The sequence below is a fragment of the Amblyomma mixtum genome, chromosome 9 (assembly GCF_055824585.1).
Source record: "Amblyomma mixtum isolate Tamu chromosome 9, ASM5582458v1, whole genome shotgun sequence".
NCBI lineage: Eukaryota > Metazoa > Arthropoda > Arachnida > Ixodida > Ixodidae > Amblyomma > Amblyomma mixtum.
The window spans coordinates 121,674,393-121,680,392 of NC_143020.1; positions in this window are offsets into that span (position 1 = coordinate 121,674,393).

Sequence of the window (6,000 nt, forward strand, 5' to 3'; positions counted from 1 at the left end):
CGTCATCCACCATGTCATAAGTTTTCAGATTGCGTTTGTCATCTCCAAGAAACATTGTTGGCGCCTCAAGAGTGCGTTTTCATCATAATTAGCCTCTTCTCCTGTACCTGTGCTTGGGATACCCCTCCAGCTCAGAGCGTTTCTTCATAGGTAGTGGCATATTCGAATTATTCCACTCATAATATTTGCTTCAGATTCGGACGGGGACAGTAAATGACAATAGAGTTGCAGTGAATATTTGGCCTCAAGCTTGGCATACTATAACACGGGGATAAATACCGCAGACTGGTCCTGCCGCTCACAAAAGCAGTTGATTTATTAAGGACAACTGGGCTCGTTGATAGATCCTTCAATACTTTTACTGGTCATGAAACTAGACCTACAACCTATGGAGAGCTTAATGGTATGGAGCTTAAAGGGGTTGTGAAAAGAAAATGAAGCTGCCCGGTTTTAATTTTTACTGCTTCCATAAACATTAGAAATGCTGATTCCGAAATATTTCGACTCAATATTGAGTCTGCATTTAATAAAGCCCGTTCGAAATCGCTCCCTTTTTGTGCTCATGAAACGACCATGCGCCGCCGTCGGGTGGAACACGCACTACTCGACTACGTCATTTTAAGAACTTCAGAAACGTACGGATATCTTCAACTTTCGTTTGCCCTAAAATAATAGCTTTATGAGAAATTCAGAAAGTGAAACAATGTTTTCCAATTATTTGCACGCGTAATTACACTCTGTTAAACTGCAGCGCGTGGTCATACATCAATCACTGACCTGGGACCAGTTTCGGTTTCGGTTCTGCTTCTCCATCCTCCTTGGCTTAAGTATCAGCGGTTCGATATAGCCTTGCTTACGTGAACCTATCTAGGCGGTGTTCCTTGACAGCGGTGGTTTGAGTCAGAGAATCGAGCTGAGCAAGGTCAGTCCATCTCGACGACTCTCTGTTTACATGAACTCGATACGAACGAGTCAGCTATCGTGGCGCGCATCGGCTCCGCGCTTCTCTTCTTTCCTGCAGAAAAATATATTCCAGAAGCGTGAAGAGGGTTAGGCATAATTTGCAGACGGGGCTGCGAGTCAACCCACCCCTTGCGATAGAGATGAAGACTCGAGTCCACGACCGGGTTCGGAGGTTCACGGTCGGGGCTCCCGCAGGCAGAGATGTCACGGGCTCTCGGCATGACTGCTACAATTGCCGGGCGCGCGACGTGCCGTTGCGAGCGGCGTAACAACGACTGACAGCAGCTCGCCGCCTGCGCCCAACCGATGTCAATGACAGGCCGCACGCGGCGCGTCGCACTCACAAGGGGCAGAATGCAAGCGCGCACAGCGCCATAGGTCGGCACACTCACTCATGAGTGCACTCATATCGCCTCACTCACACTCACACTCACGTCTGTGAGTGTGAGTGTGAGTGAGTGGTCGTGAGTGCGAGTGGACGTGAGTGTGAGTGCGAGTGAGTGGATATGAGTTTCGGTAATCATGAGTGTGAGTGCGAGTGAGTGGATGTGAGTGTGCGTGGTCTGAGTGTGATTGCGAGTGAGTGGTCGTGAGTGCGAGTGGACGTGAGTGTGAGTGCGAGTGAGTGGATATGAGTGTGGGTTATCATGAGTGTGAATGTGAGTGAATGGTCGTGAGTGTGAGTGGACGTGAGTGTGAGTGGACATGAGTGCGAATGCGATTGAGTGGATGTGAGCGTGATTAGAGGTTAGTGGGTATGATTGATGAGTGGATGTGAGTGGGCGTGAGTGGCAATGAGTGGTTGTGAGTGGACGTGAGTGGCAATGAGTGGTTGTGAATGGACGTGAGTGGCAATGAGTGGTTGTGAATGGACGTGAGTGGCAATGAGTGGATGTGAGTGGTGGGTGGAAGCGACAGTGAAGTCGGTCGCCCATGTTTCGTGACGCTGATGCCCGCTTAGCTATTTTCATGTTGTTGACAGCTGCGGGAAGCAGATATTCACTACTGAAGACGCTCGAGGCAGCATAAGGCATCATGCCGGTGTCTTTGGACAGCCGAAGGAAAGGATTCCGCTGGCACGGGAACGGCAATCTTTCGTTGCTTTTGTAGTTCACCGTTGGCACGGGCGCAGGCCCTTCGCGCATGCAGAGAGCCGCTACAAGTTTTTTTGAGACCCTTTATCGAATTTCGCATTGCCAGTCCTGAAAATATAGATATATGTCTCTTGCCACGCTCCCCGCATGGCTCGATCTCGTATACATATGAGTTACAATGCTTACTGCTGAAACAACGACTGTCCGCTGCTCGGCAATAACTACCGTAAGTTGGGACCTCGGGTGCTGCAGTGGACTTAGGTTTTTTTTCTTTGCCCAGGTGTGCGCATTGCAGAGCTCTCATCTGGCCGTAATTTTTTCATAGGCTCTGACCCATGCGGTAACCCGACCTCCTTTATCCCAGGCCTTGAACTGCACAAACCCGGCTCAAGCCCGGAAACGACGCGAAAACCAAGTGCGCTTTTCGGTAACGCCAGAGGATTCTTGTTTCTATCATGTACTTTAAAGAGCCCAGCGTCGGAAATCCAGCATGTGGCTTTTATAATTTATTTCTTTTTTTGTATGCATAGCATCAGGCATGGTAATGTCTTTGACGCCCAAGGAGATATCCAAAGCGGCAATATTTTATGTTTTAATTTGCGCCAGAAATTATTGTTTCGTGCTGATGGTGGTAGTGAAGTTCGCGGTCCTGTGCATTGTTTGTCGCGTCCGGGTTCGCGATAAAGGAATGTCCATTGAGTTTGTTTTTTCTGCCCTCCGCACAACTGCAGGGAGGGAGATGAGTCACACTGGCTGCACAGCGGTATAAGGGGAGCGGGATAGCGACGGATTCCGAGAATAAGGGAAAGGTCAAACACCCGCCGGGAATATATACGTCAGGTCGCATTTCACTGGGCACGTTCTTGCGGAAAGGCGGATCCTCGTCGTGTAGCTTTTGTCCCATGTCTATGGCAGCACGCGTTGACAACTTGAGGCGCGGTCAACAGGACATTGCGACGCTAGCTACAGGCTTGAAGACAGTTTGTAAGTGACGGTACTGAACAGATGGGCCTTGAGGTGACTTTCCCCGAACCTGAGTTTACCAGAGGTTGAAACAACCTGCACCGTGGGAAATCGAGAATGTTTGCGAAGCTCGCGGGACGAAGGGAGAAACCTCCGAAATCATGATGGTGGAAAATGTACATATTTGTGCAGTGTTTGTGGAGGTGAGTTATCTTCTTTCCAAAATCACTGATTGGCTGTGTTGTCCTTTTACAGTTGTTGATTAGCGACGTTTTCCTTTCCCCAATGATTTATTGCGTTGATGTTTGTGGAGTTACCTAATTGGTTACTGTCTCCACCGACGGCAGGGTAATAGGGTTTAAAATCAAGTGTTTGGGCGGGAAGGGCTGGTTTCGTCACGTAAAGCTACTGGTCAGTCAAATGTAAACAAGTTTTCTCCTTGCTTGCATCTTTCTTTGTTTTATTAATTGGTAATAAAAAGTTAACCTCTCCAGAAGTGTCCTCTGGCAACGTGATCGAGCAATATCGAATCTGCAAGACGTCAAGCACCCTTCAATAATCATCATCAACGTAATTCACCTCTACAAGATTGAGAGGGAAACTCAACTGTGATAAAACGTTGCGGCGATTTTCGGAAGTGGATATGAGGTGGCAACCAAATTGCCGGACCTTTTTTGATTGGTTGGACGTACAGTTCGAAATTAATTTTTATGTACTCGGGAAAGGGATATAAAATACAATGTGTCTTAGTATTGTCACCGTTTCGCTCGAGAAAAAAAAAACTACAGAAGAAAAGCAGTACACGCGACTGAAAGTTAATAAGAATCAAGCTAGGGCGACACTTTTCGTTTGGCTTAAAAGTATTGTGCAAGCGAGTGCTGCTAAGGCACTGAAGAAAAAAACATACGACGCCACAGCCAAAAATGTGACCAGAAGAGAACAGAAAACTGAGGGCGGCGGGCGGAAGGGGGGCCAGGAGCTTTTCACAAACAGTTCGAAGTGTGCCGACATATTCGACTCTGGACTGTGCTCGCAGCACAGGAAAGAGTTGAATATTAAGCTCCCCCACGCTCTCCCCGGAGTCCAAAAAAAAATGTTTTTTCTTTGGTCATGAATAGGCTTCCGTCAGCGTCATGTAAGCAGAACTACGCCGTTGGCAATATGAGCAGGTGGGGGCTGCCCTGGCAAGTCAACAACTCAAAAGAAAACATTCGACAGAAGTCTGTCTGGTTGGGGTGCTGGCAGAAGGGGTGCTGGCACCACGCAAACCGACCAGCTCTATCGGTCGCCTTCTCCCCCGCCCAAAAAACCGGCAGCCCAGAGAAAAGGCCCAGGGCGTCGTGTACAAAATTCCGTGTTCCGTCTGCCCGGCGTCGTACATAGGGGAAACGAAGAACTTCGCGGAAAGGATGAGCCAACACAAAGCGGACGTCCGTCACATCAATCGTCAACGCAGCGCCGTGGCCGAACACTGCGAAGGGTGTGACCATCCAATTGACTTCGACAGCACCATTGTATTGGAAACGGAAGCTAACCCACGCAGGAGGCGTCTACTTGACTCGTGGCACATTCAGCAAACACGAGAGAATGTTAATCGTTCCCTGGGGACTCTCCCCTCATCCTATGTCCATGGGCTGCGGCCATTGACCCGGAGGTCCTCCACGCAGGGGCTTCAAAAGCCAAGCTGCGCTCGCCCGTAGTCACACCATGAAGAAGGGGCCGAGCCGGTCCCGAAACGTGGTGTTTTTTCTGTTTTTTCTGTATTTTACTTGGTTGGCGTCACTTACCTTCTCCTAACAAGTCAACAACTGCATACAAGCTTCCGCTGCATGTATGCGAGGCTTGGTTCTCATTTGTGCTGCCTAATCTTCGGCATTTGGCGAGTGAAACCGAAATGAGCTCGTGAAATGCGATTTTGTTCATTTTTCGTGTACAGCAAGGGGATTAACTTCTGTTGGCACGCACCGATTTCAGCAATCTTACCCTAACTGATATCTGGACAGCATGAGGCCTCATTTGAAGCAGACACTATGATTTCCACCAAGAACTTCTGGATAGCGCTTTTTCCCAAAAAAGTCATATCATTTCATGGCTCAAATTGGCTAACAAGTTAGCTGCATATGCATTCTTCCGAGAACGACGTTGGAGAATAATCGGGTGCAAAGTAAGCACCCCCTATTACCACGCGGATGCGCATGTGGTCTCCGCATGCACTGGCCTCAAAAACACCGCGTTGGTTTGTACAACTTCCTTCAGACAGGGATTATGGGCAATACAGAAAACGTACTGCCTGCAGATATGTACAGTACACATATCGGTCACACATAGTAAGCTTAGTAGGTTTTGTAAATGGATTGATAATGGCAACCTCCCCTAGCATCGTTATTACGCGGGGAAATCCTCTACTTGCGACCCATTCCAGCCATTTTCCTTTGCGTCAGGAAATCACTCGATCTTTTGAAAAACACGCTCCATTTTCCATGCCGCGAAAAGTATTCATAATCGTCGCTTACATCCAATGAGTTGATGCAGAGTCACGGACACGTCATTGTCAAGGAAGACCAAATCTTGGTAATTAGACACCATCCAAGAATATTGTCAAGGCAAACTCATTATTATTACTTGCACACCGTCGTAGGCACACGCACAAGGGAAGGAGGTGCGCCCCCCCCTTACCCCCTAATCGCCAAGTCTGCCCCATACATTTAATCTGTCGGACCTATTCGGTCATTGTTTACAGTGCAGTGCTACCGCCAAGCAGGTTTTTTAACGGCCAAAGACCTCTGATGTTGCGTTCCAAGAACTGTTTACTTGCCAGGTCATTTTGGAGGCAATCTTTTCAGTTTCTTTTTTGCTGTGACAGTAACCAAAAAACAAATCTGTCATAGTGTCTGTGGTCTAGAGAGAACGGAAATTACTCCGGAAGCGCGATGCTACAACAATGCCTCAGCGACGCAATGACTGCCTTCCTCTGCCGGTA